The sequence below is a fragment of the Pseudophryne corroboree genome, chromosome 2 (genome assembly GCF_028390025.1).
Source record: "Pseudophryne corroboree isolate aPseCor3 chromosome 2, aPseCor3.hap2, whole genome shotgun sequence".
NCBI lineage: Eukaryota > Metazoa > Chordata > Amphibia > Anura > Myobatrachidae > Pseudophryne > Pseudophryne corroboree.
In genome coordinates this window covers 967,058,676-967,074,084 of record NC_086445.1, presented here as the reverse complement: position 1 = coordinate 967,074,084, position 15,409 = coordinate 967,058,676, and positions in this window count along the sequence as shown.

Sequence of the window (15,409 nt, the reverse complement as noted above, 5' to 3'; positions counted from 1 at the left end):
GTATTACCTGGAAAGGGCCGCCGGCAGGTGGGATATGGGATGGTTCTGTAGGTATTGCTTTTCCAATATTCTTTCTCAGACAGGTAAGGCATGACATTGCTCTTTTACTCGCATGAGAGGAGAATCCTGGGGCGCACCAGTATGCTCTTACCAATTTGCACATCCCCTCCTTGCCTAGATGAGTCAGCCCGTGAGCTGCTTCAGCCAGACATGGAAGGTATGCCCTGGGGGCCACTGGTTTACCATGTCCATCCGTCCAGAGCCCTGAGGACTCCTGGCCATATCCCTTTGCCTTCCAGACTGCTCTTTCCTGTGTGGAACACAAATTCTGCATCTCACACAACTTTTGTGTGTTGATGGTATTAAATACCATCAGTTGTGTGGTGTCTGTCTGTATGGGGGTAGCAGCTGCAAGCTTTGCGGCTTCGTCTGCTCGGCTGTTACCAAGGGATATTGGGTCTTGGCTATATGTATGTGCTTTACATTTGATAACAGCCACTCTGTCGGGTTCCTGTATCGCTGTTAGAAGCCTTTTTATGTGAGCTGCATGCGCTATCGGTGTACCAGCCGCCGTCATGAAATTTCTGAGCCGCCATAGGGCTCCGAAATCATGTACTACCCCGAAGGCGTATCTAGAATCGGTGTAGATATTGGCTGACTTACCCTTAGCCAATTCACATGCTCTGGTTAGGGCGACCAGTTCAGCAACCTGGGCTGAGTGAGGTGGGCCTAGCGGTTCCGCTTCTATGGTGTCTTGGTCATCTACGACTGCGTATCCAGTACACAAGTCTCCCGAGTCTGACTGTCTATGACAACTACCGTCCGTGTAGAACGTGAGTTCTGCATCTTCCAGTGGGTTGTCACTGATGTCAGGCCTTGCGGTAAAATTTTGGGTCAAATATTCCATACAATCATGTGTATCTCCCTTTGCATTAAATCCTCCTTCCCCATCACTCTCACCTTCCACCCTTTGTGTCTGACCAGGCACACCTGGGAGAAATGTTGCAGGATTTAATGCGCTGCATCTCCTTATGGTGATGTTTACTGGGGCCATTAATGCCAATTCCCATCTTGTAAACCTTGCTGATGAGACGTGTCTGGTTTGGGCAGAATTCAATAAGGCAGATACCGCATGCGGTGTATGGATTGTGAGGTTGTGGCCTAGCACGACATCTTCGCTTTTTGTCACTAGCAATGCTATCGCCGCAACGCTACGCAAGCATGTGGGGAGGGATCGCGCTACCGTGTCTAGCTTGGCGCTGTAGTATGCAATTGGCCTGCTGGCGTCACCGTGTTTTTGGGTTAGTACACCTGCTGCGCACCCAGCACTTTCTGTTCCGTATAGTTCAAAGGGTTTCCCATAGTCTGGCATACCTAGTGCTGGTGCCTGCGTTAGGCACTGTTTGAGTCTCTCAAATGCTGTTTCGGATTCGTCTGTATGCGAAATCCGATCAGGTTTGTTTGAAGAGACCATTTCCTGCAAAGGTAACGCCAATATGGAAAACCCTGGGATCCAATTACGGCAATACCCACACATTCCTAAAAACGTCCTGATCTGTTGCTGGGTTTGTGGCAGTGTCATGTCTCTAATGGCTTGGATTCTATCAGCGGTCAGGTGTCTCAGTCCTTGTGTTAGACAGTGTCCCAAATATTTTACCTTAGTTTGGCATAATTGTAACTTGTCTTTGGAAACCTTGTGACCTGTGTCTGAAAGATGAAACAGGAGCTGTTTCGTATCCTTCAGAGATGCTTCCAGTGAATCTGAACACAGTAATAAATCGTCCACATACTGTATCAATACTGATCCACTGTCTGGTTGGAAAGACTGTAAACAATCATGCAAAGCCTGAGAAAATATACTTGGACTATCTATGAAACCTTGGGGTAACCGAGTCCACGTGTATTGGACTCCTCTGTATGTGAATGCAAACAAATATTGGCTGTCAGGGTGCAGAGGTACCGAAAAGAAAGCGGAGCAGAGGTCAATAACAGTGAAAAATTTGGCAGTGGGAGGAATTTGCATTAGGATGACAGCTGGATTAGGCACTACGGGGAACTGACTCTCAACTATTTTGTTAATCCCCCTTAGATCCTGCACTAGCCTGTAACCCCTCCCCCCACTCTTTTTAACAGGGAAGATGGGACTATTGGCTGTGCTGGACGTTCTTACCAGAATGCCCTGTTGCAGCAAGCGTTCTATTACTGTGAAAACTCCTAACTCCACCTCTGGCTTCAGAGGATACTGTGGGATTTTTGGAGCTATCCTACCATCTTTTACTTGTACAACTACTGGAGCTACGTTTGCCATTAATCCAGTGTCCTGTCCATCTTTTGTCCAAAGTGACTCTGGTATCTGAGATGTCATCTCTTCTACTTGGGATGGGTTCCTATTTGTCATAATGGAATGTGACATTAATTTTGATGGGGAGTCTAACATGTCTCGTACCTCCTGAGCGTGATTCTCAGGAATGTCCAAGAATACACCTTCAGGAGTACAATAAATGACGCAACCCATTTTACATAGTAGGTCTCTCCCCAGGAGATTAGTTGGTGCCGATGCAGCCAGCAAAAAGGAATGCTTGGTATGCAAAGGCCCTATTGTAATCTCGGCTGGTTTGCTAACAGGGTAGTGCTGGACTACTCCTGTTACTCCCATGGCTGGAATTGTCCTACCAGTGGTTCTCATGCCCACTGTCGAATTTATCACTGACTTGGCCGCCCCTGTGTCTACAAGAAAGTTTAAAGTTTTACCAGCTACATTGATTGCAATCTCTGGTTCGCTTCCAAGACTGGCAATCAATTTAACTGGCTGCAGATTACAGGTGTGGCCACACCCCTATTGGGTATGCTGACCTCCCTGAATCCCATTGGCAGCAACTACTTGTGGGGGAGTTAGCTGGGAACTACCAGAGGCCTGCCAGTCTCTGTTCGGGGGATATCTTTTTGTTTCCCCTGTATGTGGCTCAAAACTCCGCCTCTGTGGACCCTGCTCCCAATGTCGTGTGTTGTGTTGTTGTCTAGGGGGTTGAAAAGATCTTTGTACATTCTTTGTTCTACATTCTCGTGCAAAGTGTCCCGGTCTGTTACAAGAAAAACATGTTATTACACTTGCCTTACCCACAGGATTCGGTGGTACATACGCAGGCTGCCTTGTGGTCAGCGCCTGTATACTTACGGACATCAACTTATCACTTTGCGACTCCCTGTGTCTAGTGATGTTTTTGTCGTGATCAACAGCAGCCTCTCTCAAGGTGGACACTGACAGACCTCGCCAACATGGTTGTGTGGTCTGTACCCTAGCTTTTAATGTTTCTTTCAAACCATCCATCAGTACAGATACTGCTACTTCTCGATGGTTTGGGTTGGTCTTAATGTCTTCTATACCAGTGTATTTTGCCATTTCTGATAGTGCCCGGTGGAAATATTCTGCTGCCGTTTCGGACTCCTTTTGCTTAATGGAAAATATTTTATTCCATTTAACAACGGCTGGGAAATACTCCTTTAGCTGTAAATTTATCCTTTTTACATTATCCTGGTCGTACACATCTGTAAGCGGTACATCTTTATCTAGTCCACAATCAGCCAAGAATTTAACTGAGTCGACATTGGAAGGTAAGCAAGCTCTTAGCACTATCTGCCAATCCTTATTATTGGGCTCTAAAGTGTTTCCTAGATCCCTGATGTATTTTTGGCTTGCCACTAAATCTTTTCTGGGGTCTGGGAATTCAGACACTATGGTCCTCAATTCCATTCTAGTGAACGGGCAATACATGGCAATGTTCCTGACGGGTGTGGCTCCTGATGCATCTGTTTTCCCATTGGGAACTACTATCACCTTTACAGGAGCAATTCTAACAGCCTCATTCTGCGTAGATACTACAACTTGTGGTACAATTGTTTCAGTGTAGTGCATGGTGCCGTACTTACCCGTTGACACGACCTCACCTATCCCTCCGCTAGGGGCCTTAACTAATCTCGTGGGTGGTGCAGTTCCTACTGTGGTTTCTGATATGGTGGCCGCTAGAGAGAGCGCTGAAATTGTTGCCGAATCTTCTTCTTGATCACACTCCTGAGGAAGGTTCAAAACAGGGTACATCTTGCACGGGTTAATACTTGCATGAGTTATTTGGTTAACATCATTAACATTTACAGGGTTACTAAGAGTTTGTGTTTTACAACCCAGTGCGTTTCTCTCCGTAATCAACTTCTCTCCTGCAATGTATGGTGGAGGTGGAGCTGTGGCTATCAGCTTCCTGACTGCCCCAGATCCCGCCGCCAGAGCCAAACCTCTCTGTATCTCACCTTCCTGGTGCCATAACTGTAAGTAATCATGATGCTGAATTCGTCTCTTTGATGATTTTACGAGACATATCCTCCTCCTTAAATTTTGTAACACGTCTGGACTGAAGCTACCTATTCTTGGGAATTTGTCCCTGTCTTGTACAGTCATTCTCTCCCATTCATCACATAAAGATTCTGTGTGACTTCCGTATTTTTCACACATTACATATCGTGCCGACCCAACTGGTCGGTTCACAGAATCAACCTGAACCAGGGTTGATCGCCCCCTACCTGAGCAACTGGCCCCCATAGTCTGCAGGTGTTGCTTAGTCCTCCTTGGATTTCTGTATCAAGGTTTTCAGCAAGCCTTTACAGACAACCAAATTACTCCACAGTAGGCCGGCGGTGGCGGTTTACCGAGTACCCCACTCACTCGCCCACCTCGACCAATACGACCTGATCACACCGATATGGTGCTGGCGTACTCGATACAGGGCCCCTATGGAACCTTCAGTTTACTGGAACATATGAGGGTTACCCGCAGGACACTTACTCTTTCCAGTAAAGGTGGGGTTGTTAGATAGTTCCTGAGTGACCAGCGAACTTCCCTTCCAAAAATAAAAAATTACACAAATCACGTCAGAATGTACAGATAGCGTTTGTGACCACTTTACTCTAATGGTATTAGGTCAGATTACTAACTACTGCACACAATTACGTGTGGTCCAATCGTTCAGTACACAAGCACTACTTGTCATGTACTGAAAGATCAATGGAATCGATGTTTCCGGCCGCGATTCCTTCAGCAAGAGCTTATGGCCTATATGGGTTCTGCACCAACACCCCAGGCGTTGTGCCACTGGACTTTTATAGCGGACCTCTTAGTACCTTACGACCTCCTGGTCTTGTTACCTTCTGTTAATGACCTCCTGGTCTGTTACCTTATGGTCCGCTATACTCTAATGCTCAAATATTATTTAACCAGGGATGCCTCCCTAGCCACCGTATATGTCACTTACACGTGTGTCCCTTGACGAGTACCCGACTTTCCTTTTGGTTCCACCTTAAAGTTATATAAACTTTTGTATACAAAACCACACTCACTCAACACATGTACACTTTTGTTTCTATATCTATTTCTGCGCAGAAATTGTCTTCAGTCCAACAGTGTTACTAATTAGGAGCAGGATCTGTTAAACTAAATTTCAGATTTTCCAAAAATAGATTTGCGTTATTTACCGCGTCGCGTTATTTACCGCTGTGCGTTACTTATCGCCTTTGCGCTAATTATCGCTTTGCGCTAATTCAACTTTTCGTGACTTGAGCTACGTGGGCGTAACCAGACGCTACGTTGCGTAATGTACGCTGCGTGCGTCTGCCGTTTGGATTGCGTACGCAAGTCTTTTGTTAGGGACACGTGTACGCAAAACAAAGATCCACCGTAACACAATTTCTACCTTTATCAATGTAGGTGATCCCTGATCATCTACCGCACACCACACTGACTGTCTTATCTCCCAGACAAGCCGTGTGTTGGTCTATACTTTAACTATTACCTCTACTATGAAATAACAGCAAATCTCTTTTTGCACTTTCTAATCAACTATAAAACTTGGCAAACAGGAATAGTGATATACGAAATTTGAAAAAGAAATGCAGATAAATGTATGCGTGCGTGTATACGCAAGACAGAAGAGAAATAAAACAGTTTTAAAAGACACAAGCGTTTTGTTCTTACTTCCGGTTCCCGGATTCCTTCAGCACTCTTTATCTAAGCGAAGCAGACGCTTATCCCGTCAGCACTGCGAGACAACCTCCCACCCTTTGCTGGGGGGATAATGTCTGCTGATCTACCTAGTGCAGATATGAGAAGGATAGGACGAGTCCCCAATTGACAATGCTAAATTCCCTTGTCGTATAAACAACCCTTTATGAAGCTAAGAACACTGTACGCTGTTTACTTAAGAAGTACCGTAATGGTACGCTAGTTGCGTAACGATCGCTCAGCCGTAGGCGAGACGCTCAAGCGTCACGTTCGCTCACGGCCCAGCGATCACAGGACACGTTATTGGCTATGACTAGAGTAATGATTCGCTATGGCGTAGCGGACGCTCGAGACCACGAGGAGATCACCAGCGGCGCAGACGCTCACAACGCTATACCTTTATGTCTAAACCTTATACCAATGAAATACACGGAATACCTTAATGTGAATACAGGGTGTAAGTGCAACCTTGTGTAACCTGACTAACTACAAAGCTGCTTGAGCGTCACCGACGCTCAAGTGAACACTTAACACTATAGGAAATACACAGATACTGGTTTAGGGTCCAAAGCCTATTAACTGTATTATATCTAGTATACTTGTAAAAAGGGGATAACAGTACAAATGATACACTACAATATAACAAAGACTTCCTAACCAAAATACAATACTATCTAATACAATACAATACTAGTCTAGGGGAGATACGAGAGAAAGAGAAGGGAAAGAGAGAGAGAGAGACGGAGAGAGATGAGAGAAATTGGCTCACAGAAAGACAATGATAACGGAGAGAAACTTACGCACAAGGGTAAACGATCGCATGCGCCTGGACATCCAGCACCCGATTTTCAGCAATGAGAACCGTTGAAGAGTGAGAGCTGGATGTGGTCGGCCTGCCTATTTATGCCCCACACACAATGCAATCTCATAGTCCCTACAATCCCATTGTCTATTGGATGAAGGAATTCGACCCTGTATCACAACAAAAGGTCATAGGTTGATTCATACAGGTGGGCTGTGACGATTTCAAACAGCTCAGGTGGGTGGGGAACTAGGTTTCCCGCCGCATACCTGAGTATGAGTAAATAGTAGAAATGGACATAAACTTCTTATGTCCATAACTATTCGCACGAGCGATTAATACGCTCCAAACCAACACCGGAATATTGCTAATTAAATACTCTTCCGATGGGTACCAAACACTGCTGTATGATTCCTGTTAGACCCTTCGTACGATACAAAGAGGGATTCCTTAGCTCAGGGACCTTCTATATTAACCAAACTTTCAGAAACTATCAAAGGGACCATGATCTATAAACTACATTAATTGTGAAAATATGTAACGAATGAGTCGCACGCTACGACTACATAAACTCTACCGTAAATACGCATACCGCGCCTGCGAGTGCACGCTATTGCGGGTATGCGCCTTCACGGGAGAGCGTACGCATGCGCAGCACGGACCAGTGTGCGGTGCAAATATGGCAACGTGCATAGAGACATTTTTCTGACTTTGACAGTACCAATATTCTTTGTATTTTTCATATGCTTTACAGTACGTAGTAAAACCTCTGGCTTGTATGTTAGTATAACAGGAAAGGCTCTGCCTCACCGCACATCACACACATATATATATATATATATATATATGGAGAAAAGGTACAGGTGCACTGGTGATCATATAATGGGGGTTAATCAGTCCACACTGAATAAATCCCTGGGCTGTAGCACTGGTGTAACCAACACCGCTGCAGGTCTACAAAAACGCTCAGAACTCCTTGAGCAAAATGTGTCTGGAAAAAATCAGAAGAATGCACCCATAGTGCAGATAAATTTATTACACACACAAATTAAAACAGAACATTCCATGGATTATAAAAGACTCGTACCATAAATGACCCACTCTTTGGGCCAGTTTGAGCACATAAAACAATCCACCAGGCAATCCACCAAACCTGCTGCGATCAAAGACCGGACCATGCACCGCGCCGGTGTAAGCCGAACCCGTCAGGTCACTCACAATGAAGCAGCCGGGATGTGTGAGCCGGGTGGGAGAAGACGCACGTCTGGCAAGCCCCGCCTCCATATATTACTACCACTAATGGTAATGTATGGATTCATTTATTATAGAATATTTATATAGAATTTATAAGTTGTTAGCAGCTGCCTGCAGCACCACAGTGCCGTGTCTGTCACTCACAGTCACAGTTCTCCTCAACTCACAGTGTCGCAGCCTAACAGGCTATCTCCCGACGAGGTGACCGGCAGCACTACTGCTGATTCTTACAACTGAGCTGAGCAGCACCACTTCTTTAACCCATGGGCCATGCCAAGCCAGTTGCATGCATGCCCCTCCCTGTCCCTACCCCTACCCACCTCCTGGTGCCTGCTAATTCTGAAGAGGCCGTCCGGAGCCGGCTGCAGAAATTGATGCCGTCATCATCTCGCAAGATCCTAGCAGCGGTGTGGTGACTGGAAGTGGCTATGAGGGACGTCCACGACAAGGGACAAACAGCCAAGTGACACACACATACATCCCCCCTCCCGGCGGCCTGACCTGCCGCTCACTCGCATGTCCGCCCATCCACTTATTTATAATAAAGAGGAAAAAAATTACCCCACCAAAAAAATGGCTACTGGGGTGCTCTGGCCCGGGTCCCCTGGGATGCTCGGGCCCAGGTAATCTGTACCCCCTCCCCCCTCTGGACACCACTGCCGGTGAATCATCTGACATAGTCCAATTTGGCTAAACCCATGTTCTTGGTTGTTTGTTTACCTTTTGGAAGTTCATCTGATTATTTTGAGAGCAGATATGTATGACCGCCGAACCTTGTAGTGATATGTTACAGCAGACTTATTGCTTGCAGTAAATCTTTTATGTATAGGGCGAAATTAAATAAGCCCTCTTGTCAGTGAATACTCCAATTTCCCTCTTAGTGCATGAATCTTCAATGAGGAATCCCCTACTGGCAGTAGGGGATTAGCTAATAATATGTATCAAAAGTTTAACATTCCGTTAAACCAGAAGACTGGACTTACATGTCATTCTCAGGTTTATCTACATCGCTTCTCAGAAGCAACCACCAGGACTCCATCCACTGTAGCAGAAGAGGACAAAGGGGCTAAAAGATGAAGAGGGAAGAAGGAAGAAAAGTAGGATGAGATGAGCACAGGACAAAAGAGGTAGAAGATTGGAGAATAGATATAATATGATATATATAATAGATATGATAAAAGAAGACACCCAGAAACACAAATCTGCAATGTGATTATTGAATACATTGCAAGAAAGTATCAAATAATGCATGCAGGGACAGAGCTTGTCCCTAAGAAACCTCTTACTGCACTTCTTAGGGCATTTTTCATGACCCTCTGTCCCCGCTACCTTCCCCTTGTGACCCTCTACTCTCCACTTGCAGTTACCTTCACCCAGGAGTGGTGATCTGTGGTCCAGGAGGGCAGTCAGTCATCTGATCCTGTCCTCCGCTGTGACCCGCAGTGCGGTTTAATGAGATGCCTGCTTCACAGCATCTGAGTTCATTTTACTGCATTGTGGGCCACACAGCAGGAGTACAGCAATCAGATGATTGGCTGCCCTCACTGGATCACAGATCACCGGTCTCTGGCTACAGGTAAGTATTACTTACTTTAGCCTATGGTCTATCAGACACACATGGCTGATCACAAGCAGCATCTGTGAGCTCAGCCTTCACTGCCAGCAGGCAGGGAAGGCTATGCAGGAATAGGGGAACCAGAAGGAAGCCTGGATAACGCTATCTGAAGATAGCATTATTATCACAAGGCTCCCTCCGCAATTTTATTTACAATTTAAATTTAGTAAATTGGGGCAGATCACATTTCCTATTACACGCATAGAAAATGCAATTTGATTACTAAAAAAATGCGGATTTAAGGGCTTGGAGGAACATTTTTGTAAATTATCTTTCAATTGTCCATAAATATATTCAGGTGATACTAAAATAATATGAAAAGGGTGTGAAAACACCCGTTTTCACATTATTTTAGTGAAAAGAATTTTTATAAATATGCCCGAAAGGGAGAAAAGAAAGGAGATACTTCTACAAAGCAGGTATAAAGACACACAGACACAAAGTGGAGACAGAAGTGCAAATACAAAATTAGAGACAGACACTGACAGAGGGTAAACAAAGGGACAGTCACAGAAACATAGAGATGCACACATTCACAAAGGGGAGACAGGAGCACACATAGGGAAACTGGTACACATATAAAGGGGGAGCAGTTAACATACCGCCAATCGGAATCCCGGCGATCACAATACAGACGCCAGAATCCCGACAGGCAGTGAAATGTCACCGCCAGAATACCAGCGACACGACACCCATAGAGGGAGAATATAACCTGTGCCAAGTGCAGCGAGCCGCCGTGCCCACAGTGTGGCGAGCACATCGAACCCGCAAAGGGCTTTCTAGCGCTTGCCCTGCTGCCAGCATACCGGTGGCCAGGATGCCGCTGCCGGTATACTGATGGCCGGCATTCCGGCCGCCGGTATATCATACTGAATCCACATAAAGTTGCAGGCAGAGAGATATACACAGACACCAAGGGTAATGGATAGAGACAGATATCGGGGGAGTTGCATACACCAGAATAATGAGGGACTCTGGTGAAGGAAAGCGACCCAGAACTAAACGTATTAACGTAGGGATGCTAAAATAGGGCCATAGCTTGGGTCAGTGGGGGCACATGTGCGGTGTGCATAGGAAGTAGCCGAGCCACTGTCTAAATAGAGTGGCCAAATGTTGCCTGGGAAAGAACAGGCCGCATACAGCCAATTGTAAAGAGTAATGGCAGCAAGCTTTGAAACCAGCAAGCACCAAGGTGCACAGATGACTGCTGATTTGTTTCTGTAAATTACTGCACTGTGCAAATTTGCCCTTATATTAGCCTATAATCCCAGTATACTTTAGGTGCATGTTTTTCACTTAATGTTAGTGCTGCTTCTAATTTTCACTGCAAACCCGTGACAAGTGGCAGCTTACAAAAGCCACCGCTTTGCAAATATAGCCCTTGGTCTATGTTGGGATATGTACAATAAAGATTTCCATAATCAAAAGCAAAATGATCCACATATGCAGTGACATTATTATTATTATCCTTTATTTATATGGCGCCACAAGGGTTTCGCAGCGCCCAATTACAGAGTACATAACCGAATATTAAAAACAGGAAAACAGCAACTTACAGTTGATGACAATATAGGACAATACAGGGTATATAAACATAGCTACATCAGCAGATGACACTGGAATAAGTATCAGGTGGCAGAAGACTGCTGGATTTGGTGCAGTTGAAGATTATTAAAGTAAGAAAAAGGATAAGCACATGAGGAAGAGGGCCCTGCTCATGAGAGCTTACATTCTAAAGGGGAGGGGTAAACAGGCGGAGGTGACACAGATGGGGTACATAGAGAGCATGGAAGAGGGTTAGGATGAGATTTGACTGGGTTTGGTGAAGAAGTGGGTCTTGAGAGCCCGTTTGAAGTTTTGTAGAGAGGTGGAGAGTCTGAGGGGGAGAGGTAGGGAATTCCAGAGAAATGGAGCAGCACGTGAAAAATCTTGGAGATAGGAGTGGGAGGAAGTAATCAGAAGACAGGAGAGTCGGCATGCATTAGCAGAGCGAAGAGGACAGGTGGGAGTGTAAAGGGAGATAAGGTCAGAGATGTAGATGGGAGAGGAGTGGGTGAGGGCTTTGTAAGTGAGTGTGAGAAGCTTGAAATGGATTCTGAAAGGGAAGGGGAGCCCGTGAAGGTCTTGTAAGAGAGGAGAGGTGGACATAGTGCGTTTGGTGAGGAAAATGAGTCGGGCAGCAGCATTGAGGATACATTGGAGTGGAGAGAGGTATTTGTTAGGAATGCCAGTCAGGAGGAGATTACAGTAGTCCAGTCTGGAGATGACCAGTGAGTGGATAAGAGTCTTAGTAGCATCCTGGGTCAGAAAGGGTCTGATCATGGAAATATTTTTTAGATGAAAGTGGCAGGTTTGCGAGAGGTGCTGAATGTGTGGTTTGAAGGAGAGGGAGGAGTCAAGGATTACTCCAAGACAGAGCACTTGGGGTCTAGAGGAGATAGTAGTGCCATCAATAGATAATGAGATTGTAGAAAGTGAGGGTATGCGGGAGGGAGGGAAGATGATCAGCTCGGTCTTAGACATGTTAAGTTTAAGAAAGCATTGGAACATCCAGAGATAGCAGAGAGACAGTTGGAGATACGAGTGAGGCGAGCAGGGGAGAGGTCTGGAGAGGAAAGATAGATTTGAGTGTCATCAGCATAGAGATGATATTGGAAACCAAAATAACTGATGAGCTTACCTAGTGAGGACGTATAGAGAGACAAAAGAAGAGGACCAAGGACAGAACCTTGGGGTTCACCTACAGTTAGTGGCAGTGAGGGGGAGGTGGTGTCATGAGAGGAGACAGAGAATGAATGGTCAGAGAGGTAGGAAGACAGCCTAGAGAGGGCAGTATCACACAGACCAATGGAGTGAAGGATTTGCAGTAGGAGAGGGTGGTCCACAGTGTCAAAAGTAGCAGAGAGATCAAGAAGAATAAGTAGAGAGTAGTGGCCCTTAGATTTAGCAGCATGGAGGTCACTGCAGACTTTTGTAAGGGCAGGTGCCTGATGAGAGGGAGAGGTTGAGAAGGTGGGAAAGATGGGAACAGGCAGAAGGATAGAGGTAGCGGAGGAAGCGGGAGGGGATAGGGTCAAGTGGGGAGGTGGTGAGGGGACAGGAATGAATGAGGGTCATGACTACCTCACCAGATGCATGGGAGAAAGATGTCAGAGTTGGTGAGAGGGATGGGGAGGGGTGGTAAGGGATGGGAGGAGGCTGGTTGCTGATGGTCTGGTGTGATGTGATGTCCTGACGTATGGAGTCAATTTTGGATGTGAAGTAAGTGGCAAAGTCAAAAGCAGAGAGTGAGGAAGGGAGACGAGGTGGAGGTGGGCAGAGGAGTGAGTTGAGAGTGGCAAAGAGGTGCCGGGGATTGGAAGACTGGGAGGAGATGAGGTTCTTGAAGTATGACTATTTAGCAAGAGAAACGGCAGCACTTAAGGATGAAAGCATAAGTTTGAAATGGAGGAAGTCTGCCTTAGAGCGTGATTTCCTCCAGTGTCGCTCAGCAGTACGTGAGCAGTTTTGCAGATATCTGGTGCATTTGGTATGCCATAGTTGAAGTGTTACTTTGCGATAGTGGTGAATGATGAATAGTGGTTGGTGGAGCAACAGAGTCAAGAGCAGAAGTAAGGGATGCATTGTATATGGAAGTGGCTTGTTCAGGGCATGAGAGAGAGAGAATAGGAGAGAGAAGTGAGTCAAACAGGGAGGAAAGGAATGTGGTGTCAATAGCCTCAATGTTACGCTTAGTGATGGTAGCCTAAGGAGGTAGAGATGCGGAAGCAGAGAGAGATAAGTTAAAGGAAAGTAGGTAGTGGTCAGAAAGGGGATATGGGTAGCTGGAAAAATCAGAAATATCACAACGGTGAGTGAAGACCAGATCCAGTGAGCTCCCATTCACATGGGAGGGTGAGGAGCTCCACTGTGAGAGACCAAGTGAAGAGGTGAGGGTAGGGAGTTTAGAGGCAGGGGATTGTGTGGGGATATCAATAGGGATGTTGAAATTGCCTAGGATAATGGAGGGAATGTCAGAAGAGAGGAAGTGAGGAAGCCAGGAAGCAAAATTGTCAAGGAATTTGGAGGCAATGCCAGGGGGGCGGTAAATGATAGCTACTCTAAGATGGACTGGTTGGAAGAGGCGTATACCATGGACCTCAAATGTAGAGAATGTAAGGGATGGTTCTGGTGGTATGAGTTGGTAGGAGTAACTAGAAGGTAAAAGGACCCCAGCACCACCCCCATGGCGACCCCCAGGTCGGGGTGTGTGTGTGAATGTGAGGCCCCCAGCAGAGAGAGCAGCAGGAGAAGTAGTGTCAGAGGGAGTAATCCAGGTTTCAGTAATGGCTAGTAGGTGCAGGGAGTTGGAAATGAAAAAGTGATGAGTGAGGACCAGTTTGTTACAAACAGATCTGGCATTCCAGAGGGCACAGGATAGGGGGTATGAGTTAATGGGAGAGACGTGAATGAGATTATCAGGGTTGCTGTAGCGATGAGGTGAGATTAACTTTGAGGGCAGGGATGATGAGAGAGTAGTGATGGTGCGGGTGCCTGAGCTAGGAGGGGAAACTGCAGGAGGTGGGCAGGGAGGGAGCTCAGTGTGATGTGGGGAGGTGACAGTGAAGGTAGAGAGGGAGCAGGGCTGAATGGTGGGGTAGCAGGACCATGGGGCAGAGGTGAATAAAAAGTGGGGTAACAGGAAAGGAGGGGGAAGGAAACAGAGGGATGGAGGGGAGACAGAGGAGGGGAGAGAGGAGGAGGTGTAGGAGACTAGGGGGGAAGGATAAAGATGTGAACAGGGGGCAAGATACATGATTAGGTAGACACTGAGTGATGTGGGGAGTATAAGAAAACCTTGACATAGTGTTAAGTAGGTAAATAGGTGAGGAAAACTGAAAGTAGGAGTGGAGACTGTAAGGGAATCAGAGCAGAAGAATTGCAGAAATCCAGGTGAGAAAAGCCGTGTAAGCTCAATGGGTGTAGATTTAGCATAAAGTGACTCAAAAGCGTAGATAAGGTGGGTGTAGAAATGTATTTGGACTGTAAGAAATGAGAGGATTGTGAGAGGGTTAAAAATAAGAATTTACTCACCGGTAATTCTATTTCTCGTAGTCCGTAGTGGATGCTGGGAACCCCGTAAGGACCATGGGGAATAGACGGGCTCCGCAGGAGACTGGGCACTCTAAAGAAAAGATTAGGTACTATCTGGTGTGCACTGGCTCCTCCCTCTATGCCCCTCCTCCAGACCTCAGTTAGGGAAACTGTGCCCGGAAGAGCTGACATTACAAGGAAAGGATTTTTGGAATCCAAGGTAAGACTCATACCAGCCACACCAATCACACCGCACAACTTGTGATAACCTTACCCAGTTAACAGTATGAACAATAACTGAGCCTCACTCAACGGATGGCTCATAACAATAACCCTTATTTAAGCAATAACTATATACACTTATTGCAGAAAGTCCGCACTTGGGACGGGCGCCCAGCATCCACTACGGACTACGAGAAATAGAATTACCGGTGAGTAAATTCTTATTTTCTCTGACGTCCAAGTGGATGCTGGGAACTCCGTAAGGACCATGGGGATTATACCAAAGCTCCCAAACGGACGGGAGAGTGCGGATGACTCTGCAGCACCGAATGAGCAAACACAAGGTCCTCCTCAGCCAGGGTATCAAACTTGTAGAACTTTGCAAAGGTGTTTGAAC